A 20,832-nucleotide genomic window follows, 5' to 3' on the forward strand; every position below is an offset into this window, starting at 1 on the left:
ATAAAACTCCAACTTTCTGATAGAGAACTGTATGATTTAAGCTGGACATTGCTCAAAATCAGCAGTTCAGTCATAGTTCCTTCACAGCAATTAGAAAAACGCAATAAATGTTGCATTGTGAGTGTTACTCACATCCTCAGAACAAACGCAAAAAAAATCAATTGTTAGTATTTCCGGGAAGCATCTCAGCAGTTGCTGACCAATATCAACATTAAGCCACAGATAAAACTGCCAATGAAATGCAGTGCTAACATCTAGTAGCTGCATGTTCGGAGACAATAACTAGCTTGAAATGCAGTTGACACACACTTCGAAGCAGAATAGAAATGGAGATGATTAAAGATTATAATGCTGTGCAGTTGTCAAAAAAAAGTTGTGGGATCGAAATGCTTTCTGGGCAGCAGCACAACATGAAAAATGACAGTAAATCTGTTCAAGATTTCATCCCTTTATTTTCAAAACATGCTCATTTGCAATGTGCCAGTGCTATTGGGTGTCTGTGAGAGTTTCAAATTTGCCAGTCCTGACTTCAGCACTCCAATGATTATACTTCTTTAGTGAGACACAGGGAAATGCGGAAGGAAAGAGAGAAGCAGGAAATCATAAATAAGAAACATGAAAGTAGCAGAGGGAAGTGCAAAAGAAAAGCAGATAAGGGGAAACAAATCAGGAAAAGGAAATAATGAAACCAGAAATGGATAGAGAACAGACTGAAAAAAAAAAGGTGAACAGTAATGCGAGGACAGATTAGAAAAGAAAAGGGAGATTCGAGAAGGAGGAGGTAAACAGGCAGAAAGAAAAGAGGAAAAAGAAACACACAGATATGGTTTGGGGAAACAGGAATACATACAAAAAGACAGATTCACAAATTAAAAGGGAGGTGACAGATATAAAGGAGAGATGGAAATTGAGTTACAGAAGATAAAGTGAGAGAACAGGAACAAAGACAAGCAGGTGTGGAAGGAGTTTGAAGTCAAGGGAAATCAGGAAAGAAGCAAAGAATGAAGAAAGCTGCATCCATTGGTGCTTTCCGTGATCTCAGAATTTCCACAGGCATTGTGCAGTTGATACATTATTTTCAAGAGTAATTGTGGTTCCAATACAGAATAACAGGTGTAAGAATGCTGGATGGAAGGAAGAGAATATAAAGCAACACAGCAATTCAAGACTTTCATTGACCCACTTTATTTTTAGACAGTTATTTTGTTCCTAGGAATCATTTTTACCTTAGCAAAATCAATTCTCAATCTTTTATCAGTCACACCCATAACATTGTTATGCCTTCAAGGTTGCAAACTTGAAATTCCAGAACTCTTTTCCAAACAATGCTATGGGTGTATACAAGCCCCCAAAGACCGCAGCAGTCAAAAAGACAGCTTTCCTCCACTTTCTCATGTGCAATTATGAGATGGACAACAAATGCGAGTCTAGCACAAAAATAAATTGACCAATCTGTTCCACACATTGTCAAAGTGCAACGACTATCAAAAATGCCACAAATAAATTAACCCATAACTACTATACTTATTGCCACATTATAAACAGTACAATTCCCTCAGATCGATCATTATTATTTTCAACATCTGAAGTCTGTGGAGCCCTCCTGCTGGACATTTTATTGCATGCAGATGTTTTGAATGACAACTGAAGCATCTGTTAACTGTTGCTAAAATTCATTCATTTATTATTGCTACTCCAAACCTGTTTGTCTGCTAGATCTGCTAAAAGTGTCTTTGTATTTGATCCTTCTGTCTGTAACTCTCCTGTTGTACTGATGCCTGTGCACCATAACCAAATAATTTCAAAATGTGGACTCCTTTATTTTATACCATACCGGAAATTATACTATTCGCAGCATCAAGGCTGCTAGAAATGGCTACTTCTAAAGATTTCTGTTTATATAAGCAGCTGACAATTGATACAAACAATATCTTTATCGGAGAACAGAATGCCACTTAAGTATAGCAGTGTATCCATATGCAACACCTTAGCATAATACAATAATTTAAATGCGAGTAAAATAGAACCTGATGAAAATATCCAGCTGGTCTGACAGCAATTGTAAAGGGAGAAGAGTCATATTTGAATCAAAACATCAACTCTAATTCTCTCTCCACAGATGCTGCCATACCTGTTCAGTACTTCCAGCACTTCTTGTTTTCAGTTCAGATTTCTGGCATCCATGTACTTAGCTTTCAGTTTGAATGTGAGCACTGAGTAAGGAAGTGCCAAGGTGAATTTTTGTTTTCTTTTCTATAGTCTGTTCAAGTCCACGATATATTCTTCAATGAAATTACTGCCCATCTTTCAAAAGAAATTTGATAGATGATCTAAGCTTGCATCTGCATCGAATTGGTGGGCATCCGGCTCACAAAGTACCTTACATCTGATCTACTTTTATTTGGGTGACAAGGCAAGACCATACCTTGTTTTCTCTTCAGTAAGGATGCAACCCATGTCTACATATTGACTGCATTTCCCTACAGGTCATAATGTTCAGATTCCGAGAACATCAGCGAACAATTGTACCCTGACAATTTACACTTGCTTTCAGCTGTACTTTACCCGTAACTCAGATTGTAATCATCTGTCTGAAAAGAAATTCTTAGTTTCCAACCTTTATCTTGAGGCAACCATTCTCTGTGGCCATGTTCGTTCATTCTTACGTCAGAGGGGAAATTTGGAAACCAGATCTCAAACTTGATATCAGATTTACTTAGAGGTTGTAACATCTCATAAGTCTGCCTCCTCCCTAAGTCAGACAGTGTCCTCAAAGTTTCTGTTTATGTTTGCTGAAGGTCCTTCAATGTCTTTCAGGTGCGTATTCTTTACCTCAATAATACAATCAATATATTGGAGGTTTCAATGGATACATTTGAGGAGTGATGTTAAAGATGCATACAGGATTGTAAACACTATAAAAAGAAGTAGACCTGGAAATAAATTAAACTATGAGAATATGTTGAAGGATTACTGGTCCAAATAGGAAAAGACAAATGTAGCACTATTACACGGGCTTTCTTTCTCAAACAGAGGGATCAATGTGAGAAATAGATGCTTGGATAGACTAGTGGATACATCACTCTGGAGTCATTTAGGAATTCAAAAGAAAAGCTATGGATGGATCAACTCGGGGAAGCTAAAGTTATTGTATTGTGTTCTTGTGAAGTTTATATTGAATGTGATTTTTTTGAAATAAAGAGACAGTCTTTGTCTGAGAAAGAAATAGGCAGGGACCCTTCCAACATGACAAACAATGCTGATAAAATAATTGTTGCAACTTTTGTTTATCTTTGAGGTATACATGAAGTATTCATTTTCCTTGGTTGAAGAGTCAAATTATACAGCAATATCTGTTGACACATATCCGAGTACTCCCCTAAAGCTTTACGTTTTATAATTATTTTGTTTTAGAAGACATCTTAATTGGAAGTGGGTAATAAACAGGTTTATTAATTATGTTAATTGTTGTTTGTTGAATTGAAAATGATGGAACCTGTGTCAGAAAATTAATTTTTTTTGTGCTTTAACTTAACAACATCAAACTATTTGATAGCAAAGCCTCACTGAACAAATACTCAGAGTGTAAGCAATCCCCCGTGCTGAATCGAACAGACCCTGCGTGTACTGTCCAGATGTCTTTTCCCTGAAAAGGGATTACTCTAACTCAGCTCCTTAAAGGGCTACCCTGAAACAGAAGGGATGACACACTTGGCCCCTGCTGTTTTTTTTTGGTAGGGTGTCGGAGCCTCTTGCCAGAATTATAGTAGGAGGTTTGCAGAAAGCAACCCCATAGAATTTCAGGATAAAGGTATTCTACATGCTGAATATTTCAATTATTGTTTTCATTGTTATTATATAATCTATACATTACATTATTGTACGCTTGCACATGTGATATTGAGTAATTTTGCATGATATAAATTTTACATTTTCAGCATTTTACATCTTTGTTACTTAAACGGATTTGGTATTTTGACCTAATCAGTATTGTTACATATTCAGCGTGTGATACTTCGAAGTTCACTATTTTTTATTTTTATAAAACATCTTACATTTATACACTCAATTAAAAGAAACAAAATTCTTTATTTAAAATTGCACTTTACACACTTAACGTTTATCTCATATAAATATATTTAATCCGATGTTTCTTAGACAGTGTAATATTTTTACAACTCATTACTTTTATGGCTTTTTAGCACTGTACAAAATGGTATTCGTATATAATTGACACGTTGACAAATAGAATATTTTCATATATTTGACATTTACATAAAACAAATAAATTTGCACAATCTTTTTACATAGTAGGATTCTTATGTATATAGAACTTTAAAATATTTACTATTTTTACATAAGTTATTTTTATAGCATTAGAGTTTCTATTTCGTTTTGAAACACATCCGTTAGTTGTTCTCATTCAATCTTTGTCATCTTTACTTTTACTTTAACATTTGCTTTACATTTTACTTCTAACAAAATATTTTTCACAACTGGCATTTTCATAAGAGTTCTGGCATGTTCTTCTATTTGGTTAACTATCTGGTATTTTTGTTTATTTTGTAATTTTTTTTAAGTTGCTATTTTTCGTAGGCAGCATTTTACATGTACATTATTTTTTTGCAGCATCCATGTCTTTCCAAAGCCATGAAAACCCAATTTTCTTTTGCATATTTTGCATTTTCAGATCACTATCTCGTTTGCATATTCAGTTTTTATTCCATTTGTTTGTTTTAAATTTTAATATATTTATAACATCCCTAACAAATGGGAAGAGATAAATGAATGAAAACATCACACATTTATACTATGTACATTCAGTGTCTTTATGAATAAAGCTTACTTAGCAGGAACTTCTGAACTAGTTGTAACTGCCGGAGGGAATTGGACAGGAAATTTCTACAGTATTTTTTCCCATCATTGGCCTTTTATTTCCCTTTTTATTTTGTCTCTCCCTGAAGATTGCATGACTGCAGAGGTAGGTGGGAGGTGCAGAGTGTGAAGAAGTGTTTAGCCACATGATCTGGCCTTTCTGGAAGACTTGACAAACTAGCTGTTCTTTTCTTGCCTGTCAAAACTGAATGCTCACCTTGCATATCAGCTGTTTTGTTAGGGTGTGTGACTAGTTTATGAAAGTACAGCTAAAAAGCCAGAAAAAAACATTTTCCTCTTAAGGTCTGAAGAACAACAAGTAATTTGAAGAGATGGTTCTCAGGCTTGCTATGGACTATAACACATATTTAAACAATAAATGTGTTGCATAAAATAATTTGTTATTTTATAGAGAAATACATATTGTGTTTGAGATGTATCAGAGTATAAAGAGATATACATTACGTTGTTGTTCAGATAAATTTCTAACGATCAAATTCAAATTGCCACTGGTGCTCTAAAAACTGAAGACAATTTGTCATGTTAGAAACGCAATTTGAGTTCAGTCTATATTTACATCTAACAGAAGGTTATCGATCTGAAACATTAAATTTTGTTACTCATTCTATAGATTCTGCTGAATATTTCCAGCATTTTTAGATTTTTACCTCAGATTACTGGCATGTAGTGTTTTGTCTTGATATGAGTATTAGGTATTTTGTTCGAATTCTGTAACAGGTAGTCAGTATGGCACTTTAACTACATTATGAACACGTGCAGCTAAGTTCCAATTCTGTTCTGGATATTTGCTCCTATTTTTTAAATTTGTCATGGGAGGTCCATTTAATGTTTTCTTTCTGTTCTGATTATTTACTGTTGCATTGAAATTTTGCTATGGGTAATCCGTATTACAATTCAGCAGTGAGTACTTGGTACCATGTTCTAAATATGCCTTGAGTATGTTGTACTGTGTTTTCATGTATTGTTGGTATTTTGTGGCATATTAGGAGTGCGTTGTTTTTAGGAGTATATTTTAATTCTGTCCGGGCACTTAGTTCTGCATTCCAATTGTATTATAGGCATTTCATATTTTTAACAAAAAAATTGTGTGTTTTGAACAAATAGTTTTCATGTGTCTTTGCCACAATATTTTGTATTCTTGATATTGATGTGGGCATCTTGCACTTTATTCTAATTTTGTTCTTGGTATTTGCATTTTATTCCAACTCAGTTTTATATTTATTTTATACATACTTCTAATTCTGCTGGGGTTGCTCTGTGTTCTGACTCTGTTTTGTTCCAATATTGGTACGGCAATCTACTTCTAGCTTTTAATCCCTTATTCTAGTGCTGCTGTGGTGATTTGGTAATTTGATGGCTATTTCATATAACTTTCTAATACTGTTGTACATGTGATGTCATAATCTAATTGTTTGAGAATGGTTTGCTTTCTTAATAAAAAAAGTTTTTTAATTTAGCTCTTTGCATTAGTGACTAGATTCCATTACTGTTGTGGCTGTTGGTATGTTCCCGTTCTGGTTCGAGATTTTTTTGTAATATTCCCGTTTTATTTGAAGCATTGAGCTCTACTTTCTCATATTCTCAAGCATTTTCGTATGGTGTTTTGATTCTGTGGTGCTACTTGGCACAATTTTTGATTCATTTGTATGTATTTGTTACCATATATTTTTCAAACAAACAATCGTCTAATGCTATTGTGGGAATTTAGTACAATCTTCTGTCTCCTATGACTTTATATGCCACAGAGCACAATCTGCTATTTAGGATAAGAGATCCATTTGAATGTGACAACTTAGTATCATTATTCCTACATTGATTTGGGTATTTTGTACTTGATATTGCTGGTGTTCTACTTCAATTATATTGGAGGTCCTTGGTAAGGTATCACATTAGTTTAGTGCATTTTTTGATTGTGTTCAAATTCTGCTGTTAGTATTTGGCGCTGGCTCCCATTTTCTGTGGCATCACTTTTTGATATCACATCCTCGTTTTATTTTGAATAGCTGATATTTTTGTATTACATACAAGATAACCCCAACAAAATGAGAACTTAACACCAAATATCAATACATCTCAAAAATGTAGACATAACAAAATCTGAAAAATATATGAGATGCTCACTAGGAAATTAGAACACAATTGCCACTTACAACAAAAAAAATCTGCATTTTGTATCTGAGCTATAACTGGATTAAGACATTATGATACATATTTATGAGAGTGAGAATATAATGCTATGATTAATGTTTTGGTCCTTTGAAGGGTACTTGGTGCTATATTTTGAAACACATTTCAATTCCAATACTTATTTGTTATCATTTTATATTTTGTCCTTTGATAGTTTGTTCCGATTATCCATGGTTATTTGGTGACAAACTGATTGTACCTTTTGTCAGTAAACAAACTAATTCTCTTGTGGATATTAGATGATAAATCTTGATTCTGTACAGGGCATTTTGTATCATGTCTTTTTTTTGTGGTACATAGTATTATACTGTGAAGCAGTTATCAGATTTTTCCTATTCTAATTATGTTGACAAAAAAGGCTCAGGGATAAATTCTATACTGATACTGCTTGCAAGGTTTTAATTTTGCAGTGATAGTTTTAGCTATTTTCTGATTCCACCGAGATATGTAGTAACATATTCTGATTGAATGATTAGTATTTAGTACTTGTTTTTATTATTCAGTGATGTCGTTGAATTCTGGGACTTGGTACCATTCTCAACTTTATTCTGCTATTTAGTTTTATTGGCTAATTTTTTTGTGTATATCTGGTACATTGTTTCTCATCATTTGTGGCAATTTAGTACAATGTTTTAAGTCTGCTTCTATCTGGGTATTTAGAACATATTTCAATTGCATTGTTAATTTGATAATACTGTGGTTAATTACTGTCAGATTCTTTTCTCACGATTTGGGACTGTACTAATTCGATTGTAATATTTTGTATTTGATGTAGAATTCCACTGTGAATATCGAAATTCTGTTACTAGCATTTACTAATGTATTCTAATTCTGTGATTTGTGACAGTATATTTGATTCAGTTGTGGCTAATTGGTAGTCTGTTCTGATTCTTTTTGTATATTTGCATAGAATACAATTTATTAGGCATAAATTAAATTTTCTGGGACATTCACATTGCTAATTATTTTACATATTCCGACTTGCAGATGATCTATGAGTATTTGGTATATTTTTTGTACATGGAAGCTTCTAACAATATTCAAAAGAAAGTGATTAAATGTACTTGTGATCTGGATATTCCAAGTCTTGAAAGTTAAAGCTCATTCAGTCATATGATGATAACGCAGTTCAGCTGCAGAGCTCCAAGAGATTGATATTATACCTCTCAAAATATATGTCTGCACATCCATTTTTGTGTGTTCCCTGGGTAAAGACTTGAACATAGTCACTAATTTTGGATAATATCTTTCATTGTGACATTCTTTAAATGAACAAAAAAAGCAGTAAAATGTTTTGTTTGTTTTTCACAAGATTGAAATAAAACAATAACATTTTGTAAAAATGCAACAATGGAAACCATTGCATACCTATCTGATTGTCAGTTTTTGGCCATTGCACCATTTCTATTGTCCAACCACTAACAAGGAGATGGTTGTTTGTGCCCAAGTATCTATATATCATTAAAATGATTCAGGTCAATTTTTCAGATTTAAAGTATTATTTTCTAACTTTTGGAGTCCCAATAGAAATCTCTTACTGTTACCCAAGCATTACTATCATGAATTTAATAGTTGTTAAGTATTTCTTCAATTGCAAAAAGTATTAATAATTTGCCTTCATAAACAGCTGTCCTTCAATTATTTTAAAGGTAAAGGACATCTGATGCACAGTATTAATCCCAAGGAAAGGGGCAAAATCTACCTACATCTCCTGTCTAATGTAAATTTCTAAATAAATACATACAAAGTAGTTCTGAGGAAGGGTCAATGGACCCGAAACATTAACTCTTGTTTTCTCCTTCACAGATGCTGCCAGACCTGCTGAGCTTTTCCAGCAACTTTGTTTTTGTTCTTGATTTACAGCATCCACAGTTCTTTCGTTTTTTATTTACATGCAAAGTAGAAATGTGTCCAAAATCATTTGTCTCAACAGCTCCTAAGACAACAGTCATAGGTGAATGAGATATTAAACCTCAGAATTATCCCAATAAGTTTTAATATATTCACTTCACTATTTTCGTTGACTGACATATCTTAGTAGCTGTCATTAAAACATTCTAGCTACTGTCAGGCAAATAATTGTGTCTGCACATCTATGGCATCAATGGAACAAAGAATCTATCACTAATATGTTGAACAGAGCTGAAACATCTTGCTATTATGCATGTGTCTCCATTATTTATACAACATGATCAGCAGTCAAGGAAATATAAAGACTCTGTTTCGATGAACTAACCCTCAGCAATCTTGTACTTAATACTGCTGTTCAGAATTCATGTGCTTGTCAATGATTGAACATTTGACAAGAAAATAACAACATTAATATTAAAGTCAAATAAATATAAAATTATTTGCCAGCAATATGAAGGACAAATTATATTCCTTTATGTAAAAGCCATGAATTGCTCACCTTCTTATTGGTCTCAATACATTTCAATTTGCCATCTATACCTTTCAACTCAGCCATTTAAAAGGAAGTACCAGCAACGATTAAAAAAACATTAAATCTGTGACTGGTGATCACAAGTGAGACAGTTTGCAAACGAAACCAGAATACATTAACTTTAAAGAGCGACCTCCAACAAAATTTATATTTTTAAACTATTCCAATGAGTGAGATGTGCAAAATTGTATGCATATGGCAATCTTAGTAACGAATTGGCCATTGTTTTGTCTTGAAACGTAATGTACTCAATGGTAGAACTGCATGATTTCAGTTCCTACCTGTGTTCTCCATTCCTATTATCGATGATATTAACGAGGTAGCATCCAGAGATCATTCTAGGGAACACCAACTGCTTCACAAACTTCTCCTTTTGTGCAGAACCGTGTCCAACTGTTGGCGCTAAATCCATTCCCATTCAGCCCTCGATCTTACTCCAGGTCCAACCAACGAAGAGAACGGAAAGCGGCAAGACTTGGTCCGTTCCATTCAATTGAATGGGAAGTCCATGCTCCCCGCCAGCGTGGAGCTCTAGCCAATTTCTAAGCATCTCCCTTTGCATCCTGTCCTGATGCCAGGCTCTTTCTAGCCACTTTGCAACAAAAAGAAAGAAAGGGAGGTGGTCTCCCATGGAATGGAGCAACAGTGGGCCGTGGGGTTTTGTTGGAGGCAATGGACTGGACAGATGGATGTTAACCCACCCGCACCTCCTATCTCCTGGACTCCAGAAACTGTAACAGCCTGCAATGTTGCGAAACCCCCTGACGTCACTCCCAGCATCCTCCGCACAATGGCTTCTGAAAAGAAGCTGGGGAAAGAATTTTTTTTAGGCCGTGAAAAATAGAGAAAAATAATTTCCAAAATTTGGAAAGTGGAGATCGCGTGCAAAAACTTATCGGAAAGAGATGCCGAGTCAACGGCGGTGAGTTTGCGCCTATTGCTGGAACGAATAGTGCGGGTTGTGGGGATGAAATTGACTAGTGAAGTGCTGGGAAGTTTCGCTGGGCAGTTTGTATGTGTGTGTGTTTGTGTGTTGTGACTGAGTGAGTGAGTGAGTCAGCTCGCCTTTATATTACATACTCCAACTTTCTTTTTCCGCGGGGGGCTACCAATTAAAATCACCCTCCTCTCAATCTGTTTTAAGACAGTTCAAATCCCACTTGCTGCAATCTTTTTAATTTTCAAGGGATTCTCTTTTTCCCCCCCCCCCCCCCCCCTCTCCACCATCCCCCTTGCCAGATCTTCATTTTTGGTGATTTTTTTTTTTAATTACGTGATCCAAAAAAAAGTCTTTCGGGGAGTCAGTTTCGTGTCTCCCAAACTTTGTCTTCTTGTGGTTCACGCCGCGCTGTTGAAATACGGTGCATTTTTTTTATTGCGGGGAGGGTTTTTACTGGAGTGAACTTTGCAACGATTCTGAATTGGAAAGTTTTAAACTTTTGAATTTCGTTTGGGGGTTGGTGTGGAGGAGTCGGTAAATATTTCGGTATCGGATCTTTCCCGGATTCTCTGCGCTTTAAGGTTTTATTCCCCCTCCACTTCTAAAAGTTGCACGTTATGAAGTTGGTTAACATTAACTAGTTTTTTTGTGTGGCTCATATTACGGTTTTGTTGCTGTGAGTCAGGAGCTGGGAGGTGGTCACGCTGCTGGACTGTGACAAAATATATGTAGATAACTAAAATCTTTCAGAAAAGCAACTCTCGTTTTGTTTTAAAATGGATAACTGTTGCACTTGTTTACTGTCGAGCTGTTGGCGCTGGTTGCGTTTCATCGACCATTGCACTGAAGAGATAGAATATTGTCCTGTGTTGCATGAAAAACTGTTTCGTCGTTACTGCAGTGTGTGTAGTAACACGTGAGGTCGTTTGGTTGTAAGGGCAACCAAAGAGAAATGGGGGCATTTAAAGATAGTGTTTCTTAAGTCGTTTGTCTGTTAAAAGTTAAATATTTAGTTTTCAGCTATTGCAAATATTGATGAAACGCAGTGGAAGCCGCGTTGTGCTTGCTTGAAGCTTAAAGCTTAGAAATAAACATTTTAATCTCTTATTTTAAATAACGATGATAATTATTGTTATAAGATGAGCGCTTTTGTAACGATTGGGTTTAGTTCAGTGTTGTAATTTCAAGAATTTGAGTCATAGGAGTCAGTTGCTTTTCTTTTGTGCATGTCATCTTAGTTATGTGCCTAATATTATCAGAACCAGTTGCTGGGTTTAAACGTTTTTCTGACGGGACAAGTTTGTCTTCCCAGTTTCATAATTGAATATATTCCTATGACATACCTGAAAGAATGAAATATGTAACATGTTGACATGGCAATCTGAACATTTACATCTCTTGTGGCAAATAACATATTGCACTAAATGTGTCTGCCCTCTGACAAAAAGAGTGAGGGGATAACTAATTCTCCTGTGGATAAACACCTTCAGTTCACTTTGGATCAGATGTTTGTTATTTGCATAGGATATAAGGTGCTAGATTTGTATTTGTTATTTATTTGAGTAAAACAATACATTAGCCTTGGAAGAAACATGAAATACAAATTATGTCGAATGTTGAATATTAGAAATAAATGCATGCATTAACTTATTTTAGATTTTTACAACTTAAACATTCTAATATTAATGTTAACCTCATTAATCAATAGTTGAGATAGTGAAGTGTTTTTTATGGAACATAAAGACAGTACATGATAGCTTGAAAGATGGGAATAACAATATTAAGTTCAGTTTAAAACTAATTCAGCAGTCAGTGTGAAATATTTGTAAACATCGGAGAACGTGATGTTTCACACCATAGTTTGAGTTTAACTTATCTACATTCTTGAATTGAAACTTTGATTGAGTTGTTGTAATATGCCGAGATAAAGCTGGAGGTTTGCATTAACTCCAATCAATGAAGAAGATACAAAACAAAGCAGACAGTTCATATGTACTGCATTCAAAAGAGAAGTGATCAGTTCTCGAGGTATCTGAACAAAAACTCAAAATTGAACTTGAAAATCTGATGCTGATATTAGAAATATTAAAATTGCACCAAAAGTTGTATGGTTTAGTTTCTTCAGTCTTTTAGGATACAGAGGTGTGTTAAATTATTTTATTTGGAGTTCTTAAATTGCTAAAAGTTGGAACTTTTAACAAGATTTTATTTGCTGCAAAGCTGACATTACAAGCTTGGTGTGTTTTGTATGTTGGATTTCACCTGTTTCAGAATAATTCTTTGTGTGCTCCTTTATCTTTAAAATATTGAGTGTGAAACAGTTTTTATTTGTTTAGACTGCTACTTGCCATTTGCAAAGAAAAATCTGGCAATTAAATGCCCTTCAAAAATAATTCATTTTGTACCCTCACTGATAAAATTGACTTATGAAATTGTATGATTTGGTTTGATGTTTCAATTTAAATGAACCTTATTAGAATACTTGGACAATTTCTTTAATGAAAGTTGTGGAGAAATTATCAAGTCCTTTAAAATATCAAAGGTTAGATTGTAATTGAAACAAATCCATTGAGGAAATGTGAGCATATGAGAGGGTCAGATTGAATAAAAATTTAATTGACCTTGAACTGTGAAAACATTTCACCTCTTATGGAATTTTGATGCGTTTCTAACACAATGTTAATGTTATAGTAATTACTTGACTTTTCCTAAAAAAAATCAATTTTATATTAAATTCCAGCTCCAGTAATTGCAAGAAATAAAGACAAACTTTTTACAGTTCTCAATAAAACACTGTAGTCTATTTTAAATTACCCATTGCATGTATTGCAATTAATTCTTAAAGGTTTTAACTGAATTTTCATTCTTCTGTGCAATGATTTCAATCCATATATGCCCAGTTGTCAGGGTATTATTCTGTAAACTATGCTACATAAAAACAAACTATGGAATCACAATATATTTTATGATGTTTTACAAAATTAATGTTAAAATTGAGTTACATGTGTTGGATGAAACATATTTTGAACTGCTTTTCTAATACAATTACAGCAATGAAAGATGCAAAGAGATTTCTCTAAGTATGGTTTCATGTTTCGAAAACAAAGTTGAGAATCATTAACTAGTACTTATTTTCCTATTAGTAAATTTGAATAGCTGTTGCTGCAGCAAATGTTTGTGAGGTGTAACTTTTACTGAAATTGACTTTTTTTTTCGATTTTTAATCAGGAGATAGCTGACAGTGCAAAGCATTGTGATTTTTTTTTTGAAAGAATCTTTGTATAACAACTACTTAAACATTTCCCAGTCATTTTGTTAGTTAGAAGATATGAAACATTCTCAAAAGCATAGAAATAATTGTGGAAATATCTTTTAAGACATTTGTTCATTTTGTGACAGATGGTGCTAGAAATTTTATATTTTAATAAATTTGTCTGGATTCTTCATTTGCTGCTTAATTTTATTTTTGAGATTTTCTTTTTTATTTCTGGTGTTTGGATGTGTCTGTGAATGAAAACTGACCACAGTCATTGGAAATAGATCCAAGTGTTTGATTTAAATTTTAAAGTTCAGTTTTAAAAAACACTTTTTTTTAATGGAAAAAACAGTGTTTATGTCAAGTAGTCATATCTCTAATGCAGTTGTGTAAAAATAGAATTATCTTGGATTTTATTCTCCATTTGATTTTCTCCATCGAAATCTGTCAAGTATTAGCTGAAATAGTCTGAGTACTTTTTCTGTATTGAATTGAAAAAAGTTCATTTTTCAATTAAACATATATAGTATAAAATAAATAAAAATATGTTTACTTGTAACTATATGCTTTCTATACCTTGCATGTTAACTGTTTAATTGAAAATAATTGTCTGAAATGTTATTTCTAAACACACCTGCCTTGATGTGTAAATTGGAGTTAGATCCCTTTAAAGTTACAGGGAACTTGGCTGAACTTGACCATTCAAGTTCATTGTTGAGATTCTTGAAAATATATTTTGCAATTTATTTTAGAATTTCTGCTACAGGCAGAATGAAGAAGTTGTTATTTAGTTTCCAGAATTTCTCTTGACTCAAACTTGTATTCGAACAAATTAATCTGTAATTTTGTTGATATGATGCAGGTTATGACACATTCAAAAACAATTTTTTTTAAAGACAGAATGCAGCAGTCAGTATCCAATTTCTGTTCTAGCACCTTTTTATCATCCGAAATTACCTTAGACAGGGACTATATATAGTGAAAGAGACTTATCTATAAATTGATTGCTGATAATCCAAGCTATCAAGACTCGTAAGAGGAAAGCTGTGTCTTTAGGAAGATACTAGCAATTATCTTCAAATGCTCAAAAGATTAGTTAAGCTTTGTAATGCATGTTATCAGGCAGATTAGTATCCCAGATCCCCGAAAATGTGTTCTGCTGTGAATCAGTTTGCTGGAAATTGACTAGGATCGTGTGTGTTGGAATTGTAGACTTGTGTTGTAAGAAGAGGCTGTGTTGAGTCTGCTTGAATATTCATGATGGGAGAATGTTTTCTCCAAGTAAAAGTAGATTGTGGATTCTTATTTCAGTTTGAAATAGTTGACATTGTCAAAAAGAAAAATGTGCATGATCATAAAACAAGTGCTGTTGAAATGGTGTTTCTCAGATTGCCATCTCTGACAAAATCTTGGGCAGACTTTTTGCTCGCCAATTTAGGCAGTTGATGCAAAGCTTTCAGTCAATTAATGAATAATTATGTAACTTAGTAAACTGCCCAATAGCCTGTAGGTAACTTCATATTGATCATTTCCCAAATGAAGTTGTCACTAGAAGATTAGTTACTAAGTTGTGCCACTAGTAGAGTATGTTTCACAGGAATTGAAGTTTCCACCAGATGTAGGCAACAAAACAGTAAAGCATTTTTAAACTGCATTTTTAGTGGTTCAACAAACAGTTGTATCCATTAAAATTTAGAGTCTTATTTCCAAGCCATAATTCATTCTTTTGAAAGTCCTTGAGATCTTTTGAACAAATTAGTGAGTTGCTTTGTAACTGCACATTTGTTTGTTCGTTCAATGGTTGATATTATTGTGTGATCTAACTTTTTATGTAGCCATGCTTTGTACTTCTGTTTTGTAATGGTTTGACTTTTTCATGGATCTAGCTGAAGCTTTAGTGAAACCAAGCTTTAAGTTTTCAACCTGCAAATCAGAAATGAAATTGAGACTACTGAGAGAAGGTTTTCTTAATTTCAGAACACACTTTTTACATCTATAACATCATAGAAATTCATTAGGTTTATTAGCAAAGATTAACAGGAATTAGGAAGCTAGAAGTGCATATGCTATACATTAACTGAACATTACATGAGTTGTGACTGCAAAGGTTAATGCTGATTTTTGGGCTTTGTAATACTTGAGGATTTAGTTGAAAATAGTAGTGGATGTTATTATTAAACTGAAAGAAGAAATTCACACAGATTTAGCAAATAAACTGTCCAAAGCTTTAAGTCAACACCATCCGAAGATGTTTGGATGTTTATCACTTCTAAAATGTAAAAGTGATTTTTATTGTTAACTTGACATAATGAAATAAACAGACCCAGATTTGAGTTCATTGCCGAGAAAGCACTTTTGGTATTATGAATCTAACCATATTTATCAGGGGCCTGAAATGATGGTCGCATTTGAAGAATTTTACATAATTGTTATTGTTTGATGAATGAAGCCTGTGATTAAATGGTAATTATTCAGGAGGACCTCCACAAAAGTTTAAAACAAAATTGTTAAGATATTGCATTTTGGAACGGGCTAAGGTAAAAGCATTTTGGAAATTGTACCCTTGTGTACCTACTTGTGTGTAGTTTTACTGTCTAAGGTTCCCCAATGTTTCACAATTCTTCTTTTTAAGAAGCTTGCTTACTTAGTGACATTTAGAAACTGTTGATTCTTGCCTCTCATAAAATTTGCTACAGTGTTGCTTCTTACCAGTTTCCTTCAATGTTCCTTTCCTGTCCACTCCTCCACAAAATACCCTCTTGCAAAATTAGCAGTTCATGTTCATAAGAAACAACACCCTTTGAACAGCTTGCTTCTCTCAATATCTGTCCGATCATATCTGATTTTTTTATTTACCTTTCGCACTGAGTTGTATCATTAACATTTATAATTTTTTTAACAAAAATGGTAGTGTCATTACTGGATTCTGTATTAATTATTTTTGCACAAAAATGATTCTGGCTTGATTAATTCAGTTTTGGTACTTTTATGGTTGGTTAGTCAGTGTAGATATAATTTAATTTGACTAAGTTGCGAACTGTAGGAAGACATCCAGCATCATGTCATACATTGTACATTACTCCCATCCTTGTAATGTAGTTCAGATCACTTTATGATGTGAATAAATACAACTTGCACTGTAGTCTAACATTGATTAGTTTTTTATGTTCACTTTCCAAAGCTGTAGTCAGGAACAAATTGTTGTAATACCTACTACTTTAAATAGTCAAAGCAACTCCCAAGTTCACAAAAGACAGTTAAGGTGAAGTTGCTTTTTTTCTTTTGTTGCTTGGCTTGCTGGTTCTTATTTTGTAAGTTGTAATATTTTGGAAGAGAGAGAGACTGGATACCAAATGATGAAATGCCATTGGAGAACTGGGACCTGTTCTTAAAAGGACGGGGACTCTCAGTAACATCAGAGGGAAGGTAGGTGAGAGTACTAGAGAATGGTTCATCTGGCCAGTGTGCGTTGCTTCCTGTGGTATTACATTAGAAAAATGGAATTTGCAGTTTTATGATGGTAGATTGTATGAATAATTCATTTAACTCTTTATTTACTTTTAAGATCAAGTACGGCATGTGAAAGTGACCTGAGTTTATAGAATCAATAGAAGTTACAGTAGTAAGAAACTATTTGGTCCAACATGCCTGTGTAGACATTAGCTCATTGATGGTGAGTTATTACTAACACCATTTGTTTGTTTATTGTTAGATTCGTTCAATTAATTAGCAGATTTCCCTTTAAATGAGAAGTAATTTTAAAAAACATCAAAGTTGAACTAATATATCTGATCAATAACTTGGTAAAGAGAAAAGGTAAAAGAATTGTTTTGGTGAAACCTTTATCTTGAAATGTTGGTCTGCATTGCCTCTGTACAGATGCTGATGGACCTGATGTTTATATTTTATGATTTCCGTTTCTAAATTAAATCATTGTCTCTTTCTTTAAAGCCAGTACTAAAGCATTCCATGTTCTCACATTCCTTTACATTGAGAAAGAGGATTCTTGTAACTTTGTTCTTTGTTCTCTCAGTAATTGTGTCACTGTCTTCTTGCTACCAACTTGTGAATAGACGAAGCTATCTTTCTAAGCATAATCTTCCTGAAAACTTTCTTTTTTGTTGAGCATCTTTTTTTAGATTTCTGACTTTATTGATGCTTCAGTGAAATCAATGGTGCAATTTCAACACAACTAAAACAGCTAAATCCTAGAAATATTCTAACAAATCTTTTACTCCATATCGTTCATATAACTGGGTTACACTCAATACAAGTATAATATTTTGTTTCAATTGATGTATGAACCTTGGGTATGGGTCTGTGGGCATTTCATCTCATAAATTTAGGCGGTTTTACATTTTAACTTAAGATCAAAACACTACAGCTTTTATTGTGTTAAGGGTTTCTACTTAAACGTGTTCTGCTTCCAAGAAAACAATTTCTGGGATACACCCTTTAGATTTGTTTCTCTAATTGTAAACATATTGATATGGATGTTATTTGTGTGTTACATGTGTATATGTAGAATCAAACCTTCCTACACTGAATTTTCCATGATTCCAGAGTATTTCCTGTCTCTCAAATATGCTACCAAGAATATTCCATGTGATTGTTAAGCATAGGGCAGAAGGGCTGCTTGGTGTTGGGGATTGGAGATTAGGAACAGTAGTTGAGTCTTTCACAAACACAATACTCCAAAAGTTCAAGTATCATTAGACACATAAAGCAAGAACTGTGTTTGTGAAATTTATAGATAGGAAAATAGTTGGATTTCATGGCGAAAAGTTTCATTGAAAGCTTCCCACAGAAACTGTTAGTCAAAATTGCCTCTAGATTGCCACTAAAATTGCAATCTGCTGATCAGTTACCAAATAGTTTTGGGAAGCTGAACACCTATAGGAGTTAGAACTTAACTAGATCTCTAGCATGTGTTATACAATTATCTAACTGTGAAAGAGTCCAGAAGTTTGGAGTGGTAATATTCACAGACAAATGTTTAATATGTTCCCTATTTAATCAGAAGGATTCAACTTATTTCAAAAGGCGTTCACATCAGGAATTGGGAAATCACAAAATACTTCTGCTCAGTGTGGTTTGTCAACTTGGAAACAATTGTAAAAACTTAAAAAATTTTTAAAACGTGTTTTGCTTGGCAAACAAGACAGGGTGACAAGACAAAGCATCATAGTGGCATGTTCCAGAAAAATACTTCATTCTAATAGTCATGCATTTTCTCATTTCTCATCATTCTTGCTAGTAACATGCATGAAAACATTTAGTTGCAATATTAGATACATGATGCCTTAATTATAAACTTGTAACTTTTTTATTCATCCATGGGATATGAGCATTTACTGCCCTGTCTCTTGGTGCCCTTGAGTAGGTGCTGATGAACTGCCTTCATAAACTGCTGCAGTCCATTTCATGTAGGTAGACCCAAATGCCATGAGGAAGGATGTTCCAGGATTTTAATCCATTGACATTGAAGTAATGGCGATATACTTTCAAGTCAGGATGGTGTGTGGCTTAGGGGCGGGGTGGGGGGAGCTTGCAGGTATTGGTATTCCCATGTACATGCTGTCCTTGACTTTGTGTTTGGAAATGGTCATGAGTTGGGAAGGCATTATCTGGGTGACCTTGGTGAATTTCTGCAGTGCATCTTGTAGATGGTACACTTGCCGCTACAGAACACCTGGGAGTGGATGTTTGTGAAGATTTCTGCAGTTTTGACCATAGTAGGCTTTTTCGCATAAATGCAACTTTGAAACTTGGGTGTGGCACATCAGTTGTGTGTTTGGCATACTCACACATGCGTTCAGTAAACTCCCATGGATTACTGATGCACAGCTGCCAGGCAGGCTTGCAATTTTACTGCTTTAAGTTGACCGCTGCATTATGTTTAAAGGATACAGATTGGGAAGATCCCCCTACACTGAACCATTTGAAAGGACATAGGAAATAAAATTAGGTCTAATCTGTCTGCCAGAGCTATTGGCTTAGTAGTTGTTTATCATTACAAACTCTAAAGCCAGATTTACAAGTGTGATTTCATTGTAGACCATTTTGCAGATCTGTAATTGTAATGTGAATGCTGCCCAAATCTGGGGTGTTGGTTTAGTCAACAATGGGAATGAAGCAGCAGGAAACTTTCACCAATTTTTATATTGCTCCAATTTTCACATTACGTGTACTGCTTTAGAGAAATGCTGAATTAGATGCATTCTGAAATAATTCACCTAAGGCGATGTTGTACATCTCAAGGGTTCTAATCTTTGACAGTACACATGGAATTTAGACAATGTTAATGATGTCTTTTATTCAGCATGGCTAGAAGATGGAATTCTCTGATGTAGATTATTAACAAAATCCATTAATTCCAACAAGGGGTGGGGAAAAGGAATATTGTAGGATATGGAGGGAGCAAATAGAAACCTAGGACTAGATTAAGCAGTTTACATTGGAAAATATACCACCACTAGCTTGGTGGGACAAATGGCTTGCTTTTCTTTTGCTATTGGGCTCTGTCATGAGGTACTTATTTTTTGCTTGTTTAAAATGAGGAATGCAGCATCAATGTTGAGTCACAAATAAGTTGGAAATAGGGTCAAACTGTTAGTGCGATTGTCCTTTTATCAATATTGTTGAACTATGAGCAGTTTTTGTGCAATCTTTTCATCTTGTTAGTTCATTTAAAAAAAAGTGATTAGATTTTAGTTAAATTCATTTCAGATTTAAACGCCACTTCTAATGAAATTTAAACTTTGATCCCAAAACTAAAAGAATAGTGCTTGAACCTTTGGCTGCTCTCAGCCCTTAAGTCATTTTTCTCAACCTATCAGTTGATTGTCTATGTATCAACTATACACAGTTTGAAATATTTTGTCAAAGACAGTAAAAGCATCATTTGTGCACCAACCAGTTAGAAGCAACCTGCTTTTTGACAGTATGTAAGACATGATGAATGTTAACATAAAGAGCAATGATCAATGGAAGTTGATGACAGTTGGCACAATTTCTAATTGACTCTGTATGAGATTCAGATTTAACTTTCAGATGAGATATTGGATATTTAAGAGAGAATAGTTGGGCTTGAGGGCAGAGTGTAGTGAT

General features: G+C 34.2%; 1 protein-coding gene across 8 annotated transcripts in view; it reads left to right on the forward strand.

Moving 5' to 3' along the window:
- The first annotated feature begins 10,329 nt into the window (after positions 1–10,329).
- The window catches only part of LOC109911602 (zinc finger protein PLAG1-like), a 126,015-nt gene continuing 115,512 nt past the window's right edge, over positions 10,330–20,832 (forward strand). For all 8 annotated transcript variants that reach the window (XM_048608334.1, XM_020510933.2, XM_048608337.1 and 5 more), the window contains exon 1: positions 10,330–10,448. The gene's annotated coding sequence lies outside the window, so the exon portion shown is untranslated. The remainder of the gene's footprint in view (positions 10,449–20,832) is intronic.

The sequence above is a fragment of the Rhincodon typus genome, chromosome 19 (genome assembly GCF_021869965.1).
Source record: "Rhincodon typus isolate 14 chromosome 19, sRhiTyp1.1, whole genome shotgun sequence".
Classification (NCBI taxonomy): Eukaryota; Metazoa; Chordata; class Chondrichthyes; order Orectolobiformes; family Rhincodontidae; genus Rhincodon; species Rhincodon typus.